Raw genomic sequence first — 22,009 nt, 5'->3', positions numbered from 1 at the left:
TGATTGAACCCATTAGCCAAAGCAGTCATCCTTATTGTGGAAAATTCCTCATCACTATGGACAATCCTAACTCAGAAAGGAACATTTCCTTACTTGGAAATGTACATGAGCCAGTCCAAGCTCTCATCTGCTACTGCAGTTTTCAACTGGTCTCAGAATTAGAACAGACTCCTTGAATTTACGAGTGTCTGTTCGGAAGCTGGACGACTTCCAGGACACAAGATATGGATGTGACCCTCTGATCTGCAGTCAGCAGTTCAATACTGCTCAAGGAGAGAGCTTTCAGTGTTCAATGGAAACACAAGCTTGCACGCAGTGACCACAGCCCTCCGTGGCCCCAGAATTCTGTCCAAAATAGTATAGTTTGTGTCCATACTTCCACACTTGTACAGGGACTGGGAAATACAGCTGGCTTCTGAAAACTACCTGGTAATAATGCAAAGAATTTATAATAATGGACATGGTTCTTGCTTCAGAGAATTTTATATCCATTAAAATGAAAGTTGAGTTGTGGAGATAAAAGAAATCACACTCCTATCCAAGCTATAACCTTAAGAATTCAGTGATTTTTCCAGCAATTACTTGTGTCATATACAGATTAATTTTTCTTCAAAAGAAACTTGTTCTGTACATGTTTGTACACTTGCTTCATGGGTTGGTGATGACAAAACTAACACTGAGCAGAGATTTTTGCTGTAAAACTATTCAGTTTACCAAAAAGGTAAGGAAAACTATCAATTTTGCTATTTGAAAGTACTTCCTAACAAAGTACTAAAACAAAAAACTTGTTCTTTACTTTCATAAAAAATGCCAAGTGGATTTTAAGCATGGAGCTTTATTCTTCAGCCAGATGCTATAGATATACAGACCATCAGTAAAGAAAAAAATCCACTAATGGCAGATCCCTTCATCACAGATATGTCACTGCAGATTTATCAATTTAATTATGGCATCCCAGAATGCTTGTGCAGCTGTTTTTGTTATTAACTACATATCCTGTGGTAGAGCTAAGTTAAAAGCTTTTGAAGGAAGGTCCTTTGCTCCCAGCTCCCTGTTCAGCAGCTCCATCCCCACAGCACAGCAGAGCTGTTCATGCATTTGGCAGAGTCCTTATTGGGAGTCATACATGACTGAGCTTTGATAGTCATGCCATGCCTTTCTGCTCAGAAAGAAAAAATGCAACTCCTGTTCCAGTTAATTTCCTGTCTTTTATAATTTAGGTATTCTATTAATGCTTAGTTTCATGCTGCAACATTATTAATGACTAATTGCTTTATGAGGAGTTAAAAAATTAATCCGTAAGCTTCAAGAAACTTCAGATTTGCCATTGGATATTTCTAGACTTTCCATATCCAGATTGAGGGTACAGAGCAGGAATGTAGACTAGAAATTGAAAACAGATAATAAGTGCTTTCCTTGTGAATGACAGAAAAGCAGGGAAGGATTTAGATTGTTCTGTGATTGGCATTGTTTCAGGGCTTCTATAAATCGTTCCTGGTCTCATGAAAATTTAAAGTTGCCAAACACTATTTTTTTATTTTTTAACTATTATATACTTAAGTCATGTAGTGAATTGATTTAATAAATAAGTAAGTGTAACTAAGGAATTCAATGATCAATAGCCAACTTCAATTTATATTTTTTTTTAGTTGAAAGAAGAAACAGTTTCTATATTCTGTATTACTCCTGAATCTTAAAATAAACGTAACTAAATGTAGACTCAATATTAAATACATATAAATGCATTTCATGTAGAGGCATTTTGTATCAAATACATTTATAAACACTAAGCAGCAATTATATACCAAGTTTTTCATTGCTGATAATTTCTAATTAATTGATCAAAGAGTTACTCTAGAGAGCCCTTTTAATTTCCATTCATATTCGTTTATTCAAAGATGTACAATACCTGGAATCTTGTAACAGGCTTATATCAAACCTTATGTACAATGGAGGAGAAGGTCATATAAAATGGACCCTCTTTCAAGCATCATCAAGATTCATTTTTATTAAAAATTTTATTTAACATATGCAAGTTAAAAGGCTTAAGTCTGACTGATGAAACATTTCTGTACATTCTGTATTGAATAAATTCTCATTACTGAAAATGTTGCTTGAATTTACACATACTGGTTTTGTATGTAAGGTCGGGAGGAGTTTAATGTTGTCTGGAAGATGCGAGGCTTCACTGATCAGAGAAATTCCTATATGGGTGTATATGTATCAAATGGACTCTGAGCTCTCTACAGGAATAGTAAATCTCTCAATATGAGGATAAGGGGAGGCTGCTGAAGTTCTGACTTGCATATATAACAGAAAGCAAAAACTGGGGGAAAAAATAGATATATCTATATATAAATAAATACAGTCAAAATTAACCAGGAAAAAAAAGATATTAAATACTAGGAAATCTGAATATCTGACAAAAATCACTTTGGATTAGAATTCTAGAAAGCCCAATTCCATCAAGCAACAGTTGTCAAACTGGAAGCTGACAAGTGAGCCCTGTCCTGTCCAGTGCTTTCCATCACATATTATAAAGCAGCATGAAAAATGCCCTAAAAAAGGAACCATAGTGGAAATCTTGGCCCCCCGCTCTCCCCTCCATTTGTTATTTACATTAAAACGATGCCCAGAGGCCGTAAACAGGATTGGAACATGGAAACGAGTTCCGACAGCTCTTTGCGTGGTGTTGTCTAAGCTTGTTGAATCGGTATGTGTACACAAATGAACATGTTTGTGTACACACAGCAGCCCTGCTGACTGCACACACAAACATACAGGCCTCATTTGCATACTCCAGCCCATGGCTTTACACTGTCAGGATCACAGCTAAATACATATTCTTGTATCCTGTATAATGCAATGACCTCTCCGTCTGTAGGTGGGCTGAGTAGACATTTGTTTTATTTAAAAAGTACAAAATCGTCTGAGACCTGCTGGTTTTGTAAGCAAAGTTCACAGTACTCACAGGAATAGAGGTCATATACATTTCAGCATTAATTATTTTCCTCTCTCTTCTCAATTTTATAAATTCATAATATATAAAGAAAATATCAAGTTATACCTCTTTGCTTGTGATCTGACCAGTATTTTGAACATGGGATAAGGCAGACATATTTTTCTTCTACTTTCCCATTGCTGAGCCCCAGTAGCAAATACTTGATCAAGACTAAGGTAAAATCCCTTAAATAGGATATTTTCCTTATACCTCACATTACAAGACATGCAGACATGGATTCACAGCAGCTGTGTGAACTAGGCACATAAGAACACCCTTCAATTCTGTCCAGAATTACAGAATATTATGTTCTGCTGTGCCCACCAAGTCCATGGATTAGCCTGGACACATGACTCTCTCTGTAAATCACTTTGCACCTTGTGACAATTTAGGTTTTGTATCTGTGTCTGCAATCTGAAGGGGAGGGAAGGCAGAAAGATAAATCTATATATCTTAGTTCCATGATGAGATCTCTGTTAATTAGGTCTTCCCCAATCATCACCTCTTTAATTGGCATTTTTCTAGTGTCAGGAAGAGACACCTAAGATTTAAATGTCTGATGCTGCATAAAAAGGCCACCAAAAATCCACAGCCCTGTGCCAGCACAGCAGCATCTATTGACAACAGAATTACTTCTTGTTTTAAAAACAAGGTCTAAGCAATGAAGTACTTATAGTGTCAAAAGTGAAAAAGAAATGGGGGAAGAAAAGAAGAAGAGTTGTCACAAGTTGTTTCTAAAAAGATAAAGGTTCCCCAGCCAAAAACTCAAAGGGAAAACTCTGAGCCCAGATGACAAACTCTTGTTAGTCCATGGGTTTCTAGGCAGAATAGTCCAAGGTATTTTAAGATGTATAGACTAAGATTTCAGAGTTACACTACACCTCAGGCTTGCAAGAGCTTTCTGTAGGGTTTTTATTTTGGGGTGTCTTGGCTGTACACGGACTAGGAAAATAACTTTAAAACACTTCAACATCTCTTTCCTCCTTTCTTGTTCTCTGCAAAATTCTTTTTCTAGTCCTGTAATATTTGCCTCATGTTCCTTTTTCATCCTAAGGAGCCATATCTTCTGGAAGAGCTTACCTGCTAATATTCTCAAACATTATTTAAAAAAGAAAAAAAATCCTACAGAATTCAAAACAATATTGTTCAACTAGGTACTGATACATTTATTTATGCATTCCTTCATTCCTTTCAAGCAAAATCTGATTTGGCCCTACATCTTATGTTTCTTAAAGATAAACAGGGCATTATTAAAAAAACATTCTTGTTTAGGCTTAAGCCAAATGCACCTTGGTGAATATGACAACAGTTCTTATTTATGCACAAGTAAACCAAGACTGCACTATACATTTTTAAGGGTTTTCTGACATTATGAGTTAAATTGATTCTGTTAATTGTTTAGCAAAGATGAGAAACATTCAGCTCTTTGATAATAATTTATGCTGAATGGAATTAACTTATTGACTTTGATGGTTATACCTCTTGTTCAAGATAAATGTTTCTAAATATTTTTACTGAGAATGTGTTCTACATAAATTTATCTAGCATTATATTTTATTCATCAACAAAAGTGTTACTGATTAGAAGCTCGTGATGTAGTCAACAGAACTGTTTGTCTGAAAATCTACACATCTTCAATAGAGAAAGAAACAAGGGCAGGATGGAACATTTTTTTGGTTATCTAGAACTGGATATATTCAAACTACAGGGTTGTTTAATGGTTTCTCAGGCTTTGATTTATTTCACATTGAAGGGACTTTGTCCCACATCAAAGATGTCTGTTAAAGAAAGATTCTTTTCTTAAATCTCTCCCCCCAACCTTTGGCTGAACACCTAATTTTCAATTTAGGAGCTTGTGACAGTGAGATACCTCCCAAAGGCAGAGTATTTAGACATTTAGGGAACTAAACAACCCTGTTGTGATGAAAGCTGGACATTCCTCAGTGCTGGGATCAAATGAAAACATTGATGTTTCACTAAACTTTGAAACTGACAATGTAAGAGTTTTACAAGAAGCATTAAACATTTATCATCACATCCTGCAAATCACATTTAGACAAGGGAAATAGTTACATAAAGCAAACAATCTTGTATAGAGTAAAAAAAATAATGCAGGAATGTCTTAAAAATGGATGCATATTTAAGGATGATGCCTCTTTGCAAAAACCTGTCAGCAATAATGGGTTTCCATAAACAGGAAATGGTATTTTAAAAATAGGAACAAATTATTATCATCTCTGATGACAGAAACGACATACATACTTTCTTCTGATTATGTTCAGTTCAAAGTCCATCAAGCTGAGCACTTGCACAGACTGAATAACAGGAAATGGCAAGGTCAGAAGAGAACAGTGGAAGTTTCTGTAACTCAACTGTGGCAGAAGTTGTGGCCACTGGAGATCAGGAGGGAAAGGCTGAAGAGGCAGAAGAAAGTTACATCATAACCTGGGAAAGTGAGGTTTTAAGTTTGGAAAAAGAGGGTTTGAAGAACCTGCAGGGTACTAATGAGAAAAGAAGGGGAAAGAGGCTGGAGATAGGATTGAAAAGAAATCAAATGAGTCTGAAACCCTGGAAGGAATATTGCAGCTAGAAAAGGCTGTAGAGGGAAAGGAGATAAGAGAATGCAGAGTCACTAGAGGCTCCAAGAAAGGAGACACTGAAATCCTGGATACAAAATTTTATAAGAGTAAAACTGGGAAACTAAGGATAATGTGCTCCCTTGAATTAGGACGACAAAATTGAAACTGAGACATATCCATGCAAGTGTTGAGATATTAGTAACTAGAATATTGCAACATTTTTCATTTAGAAAATTTCTCTTAATGACATGAGGCAGATTGTCTTTGACAGGAGTGGTTGGCAGATGAAAAGCTCTTGGTACTCAAGAGGAAAACTGGAAGATAAATTTGGAGAGATATCACAATTCAGGATTTCTTGGATGTCAAGAGTGTAGAAATGATGAAAAAGAAAATGATATTCTTGTTTGGCCTATAAAGTCTAGAACAGGAAGCTTCTATATTTTAGAACAACGTCTTACAAATCTTGCAGGTACTAAACAACATGAAAATTAGCTGAAACAGATCAGTTTTAGGAACATATGCCATATTTTAAATTTGCCTTTAACTTTAATGGTTTTATACAAATCATTGCTATGAGAGAAATTGCCCTCATCTGTTTTGCAAAACACCGTTTTCTGAAGTGCAGCTCAGTCTCATTGAAACTCATAGATAAACATTTGTGTTCAGATGATAAATTCACTTGCTTGTTCTAAGGATTCATTATTTGACTCTGCATCTATAAGGAAAACAAGTTTGCACAAAGGTTTATCACTACTCCATTTTAATAGTGCACAGAAATCTTGAACTGTTGGAAATGCACAACTGTGCTTTATGCAACAAAAGCCTATTTATAAATTATGACTCTATACACAATATGCCTTGGGGATTGTTCCTGTTTTAATCAAATACTTTTGCAAATCTGTTGCCAAGAACTGAAAAAGTATTTACCTGTAATAGGTGAAAAAATGATACTATCAGGTAAAATATGTTTTCACATACACTGTGGATGTTTTATTCACTCACTAGCCAGCTTCTAAAGGTTCCACAAAAAATTAAATCACATACCTTAAATATTTGTCTGCAAATAACACTGGTTAAATAACTCTGCAACATCTGGTTTCCTTTTCTGTTTGCTATTTGAGAGATTTTTCTGAGTATAATTAATCCTTATAAAATGGGAATAAAGTGAGTTATTGTCTTTTGGAAACTGATGAAGTATATTACAACTACAGAGAAAGGAACTGTACTTCATTCTGCACAGCAGAGTTAAGATGACCACAAAAAAAAAAAAATAAAAAAGTTTATGTTAGTATGGAAATGGTGCTTGGAGCTCAAAAGTCTAGATTCACTTAACAAATTTAGTAAAATGGAGTACTTAGAGTAACCACAAAGCTGAAGTGGAGAATATCAGCAGGACAGTTGGAAGAGCTGGAAAATAAAAGCACAGACAGACATGACAGGACAGTTTCTGTCTGCCTTGATTTTCCAGGGCTCTATGCCAACACAGACTGAATTTGTGAGCCAGTACAGATAATCAAAGTGGGAGAAAAAATCCAACATGTGAATGGTGCTTCTATGGGAGCTGTGGTAACATACACAAGTATTTGCATGTTCATGACAGTATTGATCTAAGACCAAAAAAAGGTTTTTTCCTCCCTGTATCTGTCAGTCTGCACAGGAGAACAAAGCCACTCTCCTAAGAAATCATCTTTGAATTTAGGATTCATTACTGTAACACTTTAACCAGCAGACCTTGACAGGGCAGCTCCAAACCAAGCTGTTTAAAAAACTCTACATCAAAAAAATTCTTTATTATGTTAATTACTGTAGGCAAAAACTAACTAAATAACTAAGATATTCCAATCTTTCTTTTAGAAATCAGTAAAACTTTTGCCTTTGTGCTCCATAAACAAAGGTTTAACATAAATTTCAACAAGAGGCACTGAATCTTGTTGAAAATACTGTTCTACCCTCCTGTTTCCGTTCCACATGAAGAAAGTAAATTAAAAAAAAAAAATATAGGAAAAATACTAAATTTAGTAAAACAGTCCTTCCTATTTGTCCAGTTCAGGTCCACACATAAAAATAAATTAAAGGGTGGATTTTTTTTTCCCCTTTAAAATCAATTTTGTCACCTCATCAAAATCACCAAAGGATATACATGTTGATCAGCTAACATGTATTTATAATGCATAATAAAATATTATCTACTTTACATTTCTGTTTTGAGGCTTGATCTGATTTTGCATTGTAAACACAAAGTCCTACTTTTGCAACTTTCTTGGTCACCTTTTATTATCAAAGCTTATTTTACATTTCTACAAGATACTACCCACAAAAGGATTCAGACTTTATGGAAGAGGCTGGTCCAACCCCTTTGCCACCTACACAGGCAACAGCTTGAACCTCTGACTCCCAAACGTAACAAACACCTTTACTTTGTTCAAGAAAACCTCAGCAGGACTCAGGATGTAACCTTCAGTATCCCTCAGCACTTCTGACTGCACAAGGTACACGAAGGAAGAGTGGGTAATGCACGTAGGAGTCACACAGTCGTAACAATCTAAAGCACAAATGTCCACTGCTCATTGTATTCAGACTAATAAAACTCTAATTCTGCAACCCTCTTCATTGTATCTTTAGAATAGGATCTAGGCCTGCTGCATACCTAGATATATATTGGACTTTTCTTGCTGAATCAAATTAAAACCATTAATTGGAATTACCAGTTTGGCCAAAATTTATTAACTACTCTAGGTATGACAGGTTACATCATTTCCAAAAATCAGTTTGCTAAAGGAAATCTTCCCAGTGAAAAATGTGGGTTTTTTTCAATATGCTTCACATTTCTGCATTTTTCTGCATCAATTTGTTATGGAACTATCTTTCATATTACCCCTGCCTTTATTTTCTTTGGTGTTTGTTTTTAAGTAAAGTCATGACTGTATTTCCATTTCATGCTATTCCCAGTTAGGAATAAAATGACGGTACTTCCAAGAAAGAAAATTACCCGGGAATCTGTTCTGCATTTGTAGACAGGAGAGAGGCACTTTGAATGGAGAAGAAGAATTAAATTAGCCCCAGATATAGGGGCTGAATACTAGCCATGTGTTTTTGAAGTGAGTATCTGCAAACCCTTTCCTATAGATCCTTTATAGTCTGAACTTTATAACAATAAAGGCATAATCTGGTAAAAAGTTCACTGCCCTACAGCAAGCACAAAACACTTTTTTTTTTTTTTTCATCCAAAGGAACCACTGGTCTTTGAATAAAATATTTTTACCTTCCCCCACGGCCACCAGTTTAGAATGAAAGCATATTCCATGTTTAAGATTCTATATTTACTCAGTTTAAATATTTATGGGTGAGATGTATATACAGTATTGAATAAAACAGAAACCAGATTCATTCCTTAATGAGTGAGAAAGAATAAACTTCATATGGGGCAAAAAGCAGTGCTAGAAATTGTCACTGCTTTCAAGTCAGCAGCCACAAGAAATGTTGTCTTCTCAACTACTGTACAAAATAACAAAGCCAAAAGCAAGTGTTACTAGTTTTTCTGTATTATCAGATTTTTATGACAAAGGTTAGAATGTTCAAAAACGTGTTTAAATTTATTCAGCTGTTCTCATAGTTTCATGTTTCATGGGACTGCTACACTGCATTATGTTCCCATATGACTAGATTAAAGCTATCTAACAGGCCAGTGAAGTTATTAGTCCAGCATCTGAATCCTTGTTCAGAACCTTCCTCAGCAAGTATTGACAAGCTGCAACAGTCAGATTGATTTGGTTTGGGCTTTTTTTTTTTAACAGGACATCCATGGTATTTGTCAGATCAACACTTCTAAAGAGTGCTCTTCCTCCAAAGACACTGATAAACTAAAAGTGGAGTTAAACCCAGTTGTAGGGAGACTGGACAGCCCAAGGGAGAGGTAATGGGATACAGAGACTTTAACCTTTAGGTCATCAATTTAAATTCAGCTCAAGTTGATCATGACCAACATTCCCACATGATGAATGTTTGTTAGCCTGTGTAAAGAAATAGACACAATAAATATTGGTGGACACATTACCAAGGTAACTGATCCCTTTTGGTAATCTGAAAAGAATACCTACACTCTGACAGGCCACCAAACAGTCCTAGTTCCTCTGGTTTCATGGAATCCATCATGACTGCAGACTCCTAACCACCATCAAATTACTTTCAACATGTTTTGGGTTTTTTATTTTATTTTTTTTTCATTAAGTGGATATCTCAACCAGAATTACCTTCAGCAGCGATGAAAGAATTAGCTTATCAAAATAAAGTTGAGTGTGCAAAGAATACAAAAGACAATATTGAAAAATGGTGTTAAATTCATTATAACCCAAGTACTACTTTTAGGCAAAGTTGGTTGAACTGTTAAAAGAATGGATATAGGAAAAACAGAAAAACCCAAGACAGCTGACAGGAATAACCAGAGGCATGGAAAGACAGTTCTATAGGAGTCTGAGACTGAGATTTAGTTCAGAGTCCAGATTAACAAATGTTGCCTGGTATGAATATATAAAATAATGATTATTACAGGCATTTCTTCAGAGCCTGGGGGTTATGAATAAAGCTAAGCACAAAAGTTCTTTCCCAGCCTATAAGAATTCTGAAGATTTCAGAAAGGTCTTGTTAGTATTAGGACAAATCCTTTCACAATTTTCACAAAAGCAGAGATACCCAACCTATTACAGACAATAGTCCAGTGGTAAAGACAGTTGCCTTGGATGCATTAGATATTCAGCTGGATTTAAGTCTCTATTCAGCTGGATTCAGAAAAGGAAATTGAACCAAAGTCGCATGTCTTAAAGGATAATGCCCTAACTATTAGGCTCTGGGTATTGTAATGCAGATTTCTCTCAAGGTTTCTTTTTGAGCAGTTCCATTTCCAATAAATTATTTATTTGCTATTTGAAATTAAAGCTTTTCAAAGGAAATTTTTTTTTAAACTACGCTTGACATGAAAGAGGTTTCAGGTTTGATAAAGCAGCAATTTCTATCAAAAACTCTGTTAACTTGGAAAAATCCCTATTAGGTTTAGTATTTCTGAGAGCAGATGCAAAAAATTGCAGACATTTGTAAACAATCTTTATCCTTTGAGGCAGCACTAAAAAGAGGACAGCAAGACCATGTCATGCAATCTTTTCCTCCTCAAGATATCAAGCGATTTAAGGCTGAGGAATCATTGCTACTAATCACACACAAATCAACCTCTCCTATAAAATAAAAATAATAAAATATGTATCAAAATTAACAATGTTTTTGTGTAAAATTGATCAAGGGAAAAATGACAGTGTTCACACTTCTTTTTTTTCCTGACAATGAAGTTGACTATTTTTATAGTGGGAAGGATAATGTATTTTTTATGTGGGCTTTCACTAACATATGAGTCATATTTACAATGATTTACTTTACCCTTCCAATCTATAATCTTGGAAGTATGCTGTTCCCAACTGAAATAGCAATTTTCATGGGATTTGAACTACAAGTCTGTTTTTCTTAGCTTGTTCTTCTGTTGCTGATCTTGCATTTGACTATTGCCTCCATCAAGATACTTATTGATCACAACTTAGTTATTGTAACTGCCTTATGCAGGGCTTCCCAAATTACACCAATTGAAACCAACCAAAGTCATGTAATACAGTTTATCCACAGTTGTAGAAAAGTTATTAATTTTTTAAAACCTCTACTCATCTCCAAAGTTTACCACTCCAGCTCATAGCTTTCTGTAGCAGTGTTTTTTCCTCCCTTCTCAGTTTTCTCACTCTGGCTTTCATCCAGTCCTCTCAACTTTTCGCTGTCATCATGTGGGTTACTATGGTGTGTTTTTTAGCTATTTATCCCAGATTCATAGCAGAAGTATCTAAAGACCCCCTTTAACACACCCACTTTAAAGCAATTAAGTCAACACCGTGCTAAGCAGTTCCCTACACCAGCGCACACAGAATTGTTAACATGATTACAGCCTTTATCAATTTAACTTCTGTTCACTGGGAGAGACAGATTAAGGGACAGTGAAAGTCCTGTGTGTGGAACCAGAAATGCTGGCAAAAGAACTGCAGTTAAACCATCAACAACTGGGTACAGACTGCATCCTTCCTACTTATGAATGTTTTCCTACTACATAAAAAATCCCCTTGCAATGACAATAGATACTAGCAAGGCAGAAAATACTTGTCTTTAAAACCAACCACCTGTCATGAATAAAAGCTTCTATTCCCACCTCCACCACCCACAATTCACCACATTACAAAGCAGCAATAGTTCACATTTGGATACCAAACTAGGTGCTACATCTACTGCCAGGAAAGTAAAGTGTAATGAATCACATTACTCCTACAGCATTTTAAACAGGTAGAAACAATTGTAGAAGAGCTGCCAAGGAAATCTACAGTTCCAATTTTATACTGTCTGTAGGTCTTCAGACTAAAACTAATGCACACGTGTCATTTTCAAAATTAACATTTCTATTAAAAAGAAAACCAGACTCATCCTAATTGATGTTACACACTTATTCACTAGAATAATCCCACTGAGGCAGATAAATACATTTGCATGAAAAGGGCCTACACTGCAGGACTTCATAAAAACATACATGTGGGACGAAAAGAAGAGCCTAGGAATTAAGTCAGTCATTTTGACAAACTTGTTGTATAACTGCAATGCAGTCAGTTTAGTTGGCTATTCCTAATTTCAGATCTAATACATACTGCTCTACAATACTGCCTGAACAGCATTAAAGTCATCAAAGCAATTTCACTTTTCAAGCTTCAAAATGCACTATGTTTGCTTCTGGTTCATAAGTTTTGATGCATTTTTGAACCACTTATTCTTCCTATCATCTTGCTTAATTATAACACATTCTTTAAAACTTAACTTTTGTTTGAAAAACAGGTTTATAAAATTTCTCAGTTCCACATTCAAAAGAGCTGTTAAATTAAATTAACTAAAAGACTAAAAATGTAGGAATTCAAAATGGGTCATGAGAAGAATTTAGGCATGTGTAGTCAAAATGCTGATCCTGGAGCCCCTATCCCACCCTGGAGATGCTTCTGGTGGCAATAAAGGCTTTGATGGCAACGCAGGCCAGATCCAGAAGCTGCATCTCTGTGCATGGCCAGAGTTTGCCTGCTCAGCCAGGGTGCTTCATCTTCATGGCTCAGTTTATGCCAAATCCTGTGGGGAGCTGCACAGCTGATCTGAGGAGTTTGACCCACCAGGTGCTCTCAGAGCCAGCCTGATAAACACCAGCCAGCTGGGCTCCCTACAAAATCCTTCAGGCACTATTTCTTTCCAAAACAGCACATGAGACCAGTCATTCCCAGCCTGGCAGCAGCACTGCTCATGCCAGCAGCCAAATCCCCTTGTCCCATTCCTTCTTCAGCCTTGGACTCAGCAATGTCTTCTAGCAGAACATTCCAGTCAGCTACAGGCTGCATAAATGCTGGGGCAGGGAGAGGGAGATAGCAAAGTTCTACCACGGAAGCTCTTTCATTGTACAGAAAATAATTCAAGATTCATTGGGCCAGAGAAAGAACACAAGAGGGAGCAAGAGTCTGTAGCCTAGTGATTTGGGCACTCAGCTGGGAAAAGGAGTCCTGGGTTCCTGGCCTGTGCTCCATAGAAGGTTCATGCAATTTATCTAACAGCCTTTCAACAATTTAAGTCTTAGCTTGAATCTGGCCATGTTTTCCTTCCTGATCCAAGTCTATAAATAACACTTTGTTTGCAAACATCAACGTATCTCTTGTATGCTTTTAACGCTAAATTTTAAATAGGAAACATCAATAAAACTGAAATGTGCCAAAACCTGAAAGCTAATTTCATATTCATATTCCTTTATAAGTACTTAAAATACAAGAACTTACTTGTGATCATGTTAAAAATACTATTAAAATGCAAATACATGGTTTTCCCTGTGTCAATAATGCTATTTTGAATCACTAGATTGGAATTTATTTTTTCATTTCATCTTTCTCAGGGTCACATAACATTTTTAAGACAATATAACAATAGTAATAGCTTTCTAATGTCTTTATACTGCTCAGTTTCTGATTCTCACTTGACAGTATTTTCATTTGCTGGTTCTCATTCCATAGCACAACAGTGCAATGTCATGCAGGCAACTTTAAATCCAAGCAAGGTTACCCTGAAATTCCCACTCCAACGATTTCATGGACATATTTCTGGTTTTGCTAAACATTCTTTTCATAATAGCTTCATTTTGGGCCTAAGTCTACATAACAGGGTCCCTTTAAATAATATTCCATGCCTTGAAACATATTACAAAAACTGTTATATCAAGGCGAGTTATGCAAGGGCTCTCTATGGTTTTAGCATATTTACTCTGTCACGCCATGTGTGAGACTGCAGCCTCCACAACAAAACCTTTACACACTGAAGTCATTATCTCTGTGAAGTCTGCAACTGGCATTTAAAACTTATTGATGGCCTGGGTATTGGTGGCTCAGTAGGCAGCACTCTTGCCGGAGGCCCAGGAGGTCAGGGGTTCACATTCTGCTCAAAGAACAAGTTGGACATATTCCAGGTTTGTGTGTGGGCTGTGCTACACTCCTAAAGGGGCAGTCCTTAGGACATTAGGCAAAACCTTGGCTTTTTGGGGATATCAAAGTCCTCTTGCAAAGGGAAGAGGAAGAAAGTTTAACAAGTGAATGAACACGATTGCACTGGCTGGGGACCTGGATTTGGTCGTGTGCTAAATACGGAACGGTCCAGCTAGGCTACACTGAACAGCTTGAAACAAGCTGCCACATTTTGGTCTCTGTGGTCAGCACATGTTCAAGGGAGGAGTGCAGACTCCAGGCATGCTCAGTATTAGCCAGCTTCCTCAATAGCAGAGTGACTTTGGGTTCAATTTCACACCACAGAGCTATGAAAAATGCATGTGCAGTTTCAACAAGTGAGCAGTCCAAACAAAAATGCTTTAACACTGGAGCAACTTCCACCCATACTATGCAATCACTGAAAAAATCTCCAGCCAAATATCCAAGTCAAAACTAGCAACACATATAGAGAATAATATAAATCAAGTTTCGACCTGCTCTGGTGTTAAACTTTGATACTTGAATATCCCAGATGTCTCCCTCCTCCTCTTCTTCTTTATAGACAGGTAAAGATGGATCTCTTGAAGGAACTGGGGATCACACTCTAGGCAAAGGTTGGACAGGTGATCAATGTACAGCATGAGATTTTGCCGTGGCTATGTGCCTCCAACAGTGACTGGATCATCTGGTTTAGAAAAACAATTCAAAATTGTAATATTTTCTAAAGCATTTGTAAGGGAAAAATTAGCAAAAGGGAGAACATGTAATTTTTATAACATGAAAAATATCACAGAACTTCTTTCCATAATTATATATTTGATTTCAAAAATTCATTTATTTCTTATTTAACATTTAGTTCATTAACTTTTCAATTCCTTAGAAGTCAGTCTTGAGAGGACTGCATCCCATTTCCACTGGCAGAATGTGTTCAAAAGTTACCTGTGTGATATGAAGTTACTCTTGTGTCAATATTTATTTTTTTTCTTTTGGCATTTAGATTTAGACACAACCCTACAAAGTGCCAGGGCCAGGCCCAGTCCATTCCTTAATCAGGTTTTGGAGCAAGTGAGTATTTATCAGCCAAAAGGGATTCTACTCTGCAGTGCTCTTCAGGAGGTAAGCACAGAGGTTAATGTTTGTTAATGAAGATACATCTCCCAACACTCCCTCCTATTTCAATAGAATGAAAGAGCATTTTCTAAAGGATCATTCAGAGAACTTGAATGATACCTTTTCTTCCAGCATTTAGGAACACCATCTTTTATCAATCTATCTTTTACATGGTGCCGCCATTTGGGGTTTTTTTGCCATCATGGAAAAACAAATACTGTCGTCCTTCCCAGAAATATCCATTAGTATAATGGATCTTTAGGTTTAAGTTTGGTGAAACCAACCTGTATTTAAGCAACAGTGTTTACACACAGTAAAAGAGATAATTAATTACAAGCATCATGACATCTTTAGGCTATCACACAATGTATAAGCAACGAGCTGCTTAAGTGAAACAAGATATTGATGGCATTATTTCAAGTTCAGAAACAGAGGAACTCCTAACATAATCTCAGTGCAAATTTGCAAAGTATGTGTTCATTTTGTCACTAAATATGAAAAGGAGCTATTTCAAGGAACGAAGGATGTCCTCTTAACCTGCAACAACAAATTTGTTTGTTTTTTTCTCTTCTCAGTAAGAAAGCAATTAGGATTTTTTCCAATAAAAATATCCTTGTCCATATATAAACACTCTTGGTAATCATGTAATTACCCTACCCAATCAGATTAAATTGCTGTCAGTTGAGTTCCCACTGTTGATTAACTTTTGTATACTCTGAACCTAAATGAAGTCTTTAGTAAAGTCACTTAGTCATTTACAAAGGTGTCTCTATGATTCCAAAAAAGGGTAACAGCAATATATTATTTGCTATAATCATCAAATATCCAAGGTCAAGGATAGATCACAGTGGACCCCTTTTTTAAAACCCAAAGAAACACAGAATTAAACTATGTTGCTTATTTTTGTGTTTCTTGCCATGACTTCTAAATGTAATAGTAACCTTTGACCCCCCCATATTAAACACCATAATTATGTAATTAAAACTAATTATGCAATTTAACATACATATTTTTATCCTACAACAGGCAGGTCAATAACCTCACTCATTGACTTTGGAAGCTTTCACAGTTTAAAGAAAACAATGAGGCTTTCAATTAATTTTAAAGTACAAACAGAGAAGGAGCAGCAGAACAGCAAGTCTTCGCACTGATACTGCATGGAAGGATCACTTACAAACCTCTTCATTTTGGATTCCATAGATTAAATCCCTTGATAAAAGCTGTTTAAACATCTCTTTAAACATCTTTCTTCTATGCTGATATCATTAGAAATGTTAACACATTTATGAACAAATCATATATACACATTACTTGCTAAATGCAAGAAAGGAGACCAATAATGTTTTCTTTGTCCCACTTCTTTTCTTCAGGGTTGTTTCCTCTGCTTCCTCCCATACTTCACTGCCTCTTTCCCTGTTTCACCTCCTCTTTCTGAAGTCTTTTTCTTTCCCCTGTTTTCTTCATTATCTTCTCTGTTCCATTTTTAGCCTTAAAGTTTATCATTAATATCAAACTGTTGTAGCTGTTGCCTTTTCCAGTTTCCATCCGCATCCCTGACCCCATTCACAGGTCTTGGCACCAGGTGGCTTCTGATGATGATGATCCAGCTGAGAGGGAACTTTGGGCTGCAGAAAGCTACAGCTGAAGCAAATATGGCACATGCTCTAAAATGAATTTTCCACAGAGGGAAATTTGGTACAAGTGAGAGACACTTTATGAAATTGTTGAAATATGTTCCACCTCGATAATACCTTTTTTCTACTTAAACACTTAGGTAAGCTCTATATACTGCACTGAAGGTTTTTCAAATTGTACAAGACAGATTCATGCAATATTACATTTTGTCCAAAGAACTTGTTCAAAGAATAAAATTAGGATTATCATTTAACCACATGTTTACTCTTTGGTAAACTAAATCCCATTCTCTAAAGAATAATTCTTAAAGCAAGTATAAGCCCAGGAGCTCTGCATTAAAAAGGATCATGTTATCCTGTTTTTTTCAAGTGTTGTACTGACCACAAATGGATCCAGCAAAGTTAACAGGCCTAGATGTGAAGCAAAGGGACAGACCACATACATATAAATATTCCCTATATATATATATATATACATCCCATATATATGTATGCATACATACCTACATATACCAATCAAGCTTTAAGTTGTTTTCTCTAAACTTTATTTCATGTGGGGATTAGAAAATAGCTTCTGGAAAAACACATATGAAAATCTTTCCTGACTTCTTGAAAGTATGGCAAAAATACCTACAGTGCACTTTGTGCTTTGGTGTCGTTTCTAACACCGTTTTTGGAGTCCTTTCAGTTCTCTGCTTTAATTAGGCCTGACTTGCACAAGGAGCTTGAAAAGATTTCAGTAAACCCTTGACATAATGGAAACAAGGAGCACTGAACTCTGAATGAGGAGTTACAACAGGAAAGAAACAATTTAGGGTGGTAGCAGGCCTTATTGCAACATTAAACCTCAAATTTGATCTGTTTTACACAAAGCAAACCAATACATTGAAAGAGTGCCCCAAACTTCTGGACAAAAGTTTGAAGGAAAATAATACAGTGCATGTGTAGAAATTCTGTCCAAGGGACTGGAGGAGATTATTCCTTATATTCTCATTTAATAAAAAGGTTCCTTCTGTTTTGAACGGAACATTAAAATTCTAATTCAGCTCATAGAGCATCCCAAACAGAGCGGCAAAAGAATCTGTGAAGGAGCCCAAATATGGTGCTATTGAAACACAGTGGATTAGAGGAATTGGGATAGAATCCTACAAGTGGCTAAGCAGCAGCAGGAGGTCAGCTTCACAAACAGCAGGATGCTGGTCTTGCCAGACGTGAGTGACATAATACAGGCAAAACAATCAAGATTTCAGCTGATAAATGTATGCCTGAGGAAAAGGCCTTGCTGTAGAACTTTCATAAGCAACAAATATTTAAGCAAATTCTGTAGACCTAATTTACAGGAGAACATTTTTTCTTATACAAACATGTCATGTTAACCATGCAGAGCAGAATTCTTTATGACACAAAGACAGTAATTTTAAGAGCCTAAATGTAGAAAACAGGAGTCTTTTCTCAATTTTTCAGTAAATGGATTAAACAAAGAGCTTTCATTGTTTGATGCAGCTTCAAGTGTTTCCCCAGTGATTCTGGGGATAATACATTAGGATGATCCACATAAAAATATTAGCTCCAAATATCTAGGATATCCAGAAAGAATAACAGATGCCATGTAGCCCCATTGGTTATTCATAAATTGTATATATCAGTATCATTAGACAAGTTTCAAGGCTCTGAAGGTAACAGTTGCATTAGTAATGAGACATTGAGATATTAAAGTAAGATGATCATTAAATAATTTTGGTTTCTAAATTTTAAGGTATTATATTAAATCAGACTTTAATTGTAAACATCTATCTTTCACTTCTACTTTAAAAATATCTTTTAAAAGGCTGAGATTCCACTTGTTTTCTATTTTATGCTATGATCAATTAAAAGAAAATTTATTCAATTGTTTTTTAGCTAGGGAAGTGCAAAACATCATGTGCAAAACATTCATCTGTCTACCCCAAATTCTTCTCTGTCCTCCACAAAATATCCTTTTGGGCTAAATACTTTTGCAAGTCTGAAATAAATTGTAATTATGTGGTCAGCTTCCAGCCTGGAGTAGAGACTAAACTTCCCCTAGACTCTTAAGACATTGTGAAATAAGAATTTCTACGTGGTGCAGCTGACTGTTTTCATTCAGAAATCAGATTAAGAAGCAGTTGGGCCTTTGGGAACATGAGCTACAGTGATTAAGGATGCAGAAGAGAGAAAGCCAACCAGAAGCACAAGTGCACAGAATTCCCCTGCCATGGCTTGGACAATCACATAAGAACACTATGGCACTGACACTTGCTCCACGTGGCCAGGAGCTCACCTATCATCTGACCACAAAGGGAGCATTTCCCACCCCAGGAACCATGAGAGAGGATGTCTGTATTTTGATAATTTGATGGACATTTAAATAACCTACTGAACTTCTGCTGGAGAAAGACCAGATTGAAGAGCAGGCCAAGCTTGTGCTATCTGGCTTCAGTCTATGGACCTTGTAACAAGATCTGTGATCTCAACGTGTGTGATTTCTGGAGATCTTTCATAAAACCATAGAATCAGGAATCTGAGATGACATGGAGAGAGCCACAGCACTCAGCAGTTCCTGCAGGAGGCCCCTGCTCAGCTGGAAGAGGCGATGCTGCCCGTCCCTCAGCTGCAGGGCTGTTACTGCAGCCCAGGGTCACCTTGCTCTCGTCACCAGGGGCAGTGGGACGTCCTCACACGCACGGGTATGCTGCACATCCATAGCTTGTTTGGTACGGAGCAGAGCAGCTCAGTAAAAGCTGATTAAGACATTGTGCTGAGCTAAAAACTGGATGCTTTGTGGATATCTGTGTTTTGGCCTTTCCCCAAATGTCTTCCCCCAACAAGTGAGAGAGGACAGCTGGAGCAGACAAACTTTCTGTACCCAAGAGACTGTTTTTCTTTCCTTTGAAGGTATTACTTGCCTGTTATTACATTTACATAAAGCAGCTTTGTTCTTTCCCATATATAGAAAATTGCACTCCTGTATGTGAACATTGTGTAGCCATTTCCCCCCAAATACAAAACAGAATTATCTTCACTGTCATTCAAGCCTTTCTTTTTCACCCATTACAAAGAATTGATGCAAATCTATTTTTGTTTGGTCTGGTTTATGCTGACAGCAATTAATTCTAAAGCCTCAGCATAAAGACATACAAGAATCACATATGTTTTTAATCTACAAGCAAGTTATCCAATTATTTTAGGTAAACTTTAAGATCACAACCATCCTTACCAACCCTGATATGATAGGCTATTTTCTTCTTAATGGCTTAAGACTAATATACACTGCTACAGGGAATACTCTTCAACATTCCTCATGTTTTACCTCCTGATCTTGAAATAATAATATAGTCAATGAGCACATTTTGTTTATACTCGTTAGTAAAAAGTCACTAAAAGCATGCTGGGAAATTATATTCCATGCCTTAGGTCTCAAACAAGTTCTCTTTATAAATAGAGCTTGTGTAAATCACAGACAAAGTTGACAAATTTCATGGATTAGTCATGGTGAAAATATCAGATTTAAAACAGATTAATAGGAAAATCATATTATAATTCTGATTACCCAAATTCTGCATCTTTTTGAAGAATGAAATGAAAAAGTAGTGATAATTCTGGAGCCAATTCACTAAATTACACTTGCACTGAGTTGCGTACAGAGGGTAAATATTCCTCATTAACCTTGTAAAACCTCTGAAATCTATGTTTAGCCACGTTGGAATGAGAACATCACAAGTTATAGGGATTATAGTACACTGAAGCTATTTCAGTGCATTTTTCCATTAAATTATGTTAGCATGAAATTATTTTGTCACCTTGCAGAAAAAAAAAAATTAAGGAAGTAACTGATTTGAAGTTAAAGCTCTTATTTTCACAATTACTTGTATTTGGTGCATCTACTCAAAAATTAGAGAAATAATACCTGAAAGAAATTCCACTTTAACAGAATATATCATTATGCCTGTAAAAATATAAAATTCATAACTGCGAAAAACAACATTCGGAGTTAAGCAAAACTATCAGCTTTCACATAGAACTTCACAGCTTTTAAGTCTTTCATGATGATGTAATTTAAATTGAGGCCTTATTTAAAAGAGAGGTTACACATAACCATGTGATTCAAAGAGACTTGTTGACTACATAACAATTTGGCTTGATGCCTCCATGTCCTGCACTGAGCTGCACAGACCACTTGTCATCCTTGCATCTGAAGACAGCCAATTTGTCAGACATTTGCTTTAATTCTTTTTTTCTTTGTCTTCTTTACAATATCCTTCATATGCATCCTGGTCATCAATATCATATATCTGACTGGAGGATGGAAATTCATTTGTGTTTCCGTCTTATTTTCTTTGCATGCAATCCTCCTGGGTCTTATAGGATGTGCTTAATAAGAACCACATTATTCTGCTAAAGGAAGTCCTTGAGCAGACTTTGAGAAGCAGTATGGCAAATTAGTTTCAGAACATGGAAGGTCAGGTTGGAAATAAAAAGCTGCAGTTATCTACAGTGTTTTCTGCAGTTCAGAAAGTAAGAAAAAGAGGCCTAACCCTCAAGAAGGATTTGTTTGATCTTTCTCCTTTAGAAAGCTGGACTAATTTATGCCCAAACAATAAAATGTTGAACACTGGTTGAAACTAATTAAAATTAGCTTTTAGTTAAATTCACATTTGTAACAAATGTACAATCACACTTCTCTTCCAACTGCATTTAAATGTTTTTATTTCCACAAACAGAATGTTGTTTGTAACAAATTCTATACCATTCAAATATTTAAATTTAAAAGTGTGTTTGAGTTTGAACATAAATAGCCTTCTGCATGGGAATGCCAGGTTTTATAGGTGTCCTTGCAACCTTAATTCTGCCCCCTGGTGTCTATAAATTATGGCTATTTCTAACTAATGATCACACGTTATTTTTCACTCCAGGGTCTGTGTTGCTCTGTCCACAGGACAAATATTCCTTACACAGTGCAGTTGCTTTCAGCACTACCCGTTTTTAAAATGCTGCTTTTGCTAAGCATCTCCCTGAAACTATAGTGCTGCTTGCTTCCTGAGCTTCCTGGGCTGCTCATCACCCCTTCTGGATCTCTCTAGAGCACCAACAATC

General features: G+C 36.3%; 1 protein-coding gene across 6 annotated transcripts in view; it reads right to left on the bottom strand.

Moving 5' to 3' along the window:
- ERC2 (ELKS/RAB6-interacting/CAST family member 2) overlaps positions 1 to 22,009 on the bottom strand; it is a 406,984-nt gene that overhangs the window by 42,950 nt on the left and 342,025 nt on the right. For 5 of the 6 annotated variants that reach the window (XR_015275160.1, XR_015275158.1, XR_015275161.1 and 2 more), the window contains one exon: positions 14,648 to 14,838. The exons of the other annotated variant lie outside the window; for it this stretch is intronic. The gene's annotated coding sequence lies outside the window, so the exon portion shown is untranslated. The remainder of the gene's footprint in view (positions 1 to 14,647; positions 14,839 to 22,009) is intronic. 6 annotated transcript variants of the gene reach the window in all.

Source organism: Cyanistes caeruleus, chromosome 11, assembly GCF_971803275.1.
Source record: "Cyanistes caeruleus chromosome 11, bCyaCae1.hap1.1, whole genome shotgun sequence".
Classification (NCBI taxonomy): Eukaryota; Metazoa; Chordata; class Aves; order Passeriformes; family Paridae; genus Cyanistes; species Cyanistes caeruleus.
The sequence above is the reverse complement of the archived record's forward strand: the minus strand, read 5'-3'. Positions and strand labels throughout refer to the sequence as shown.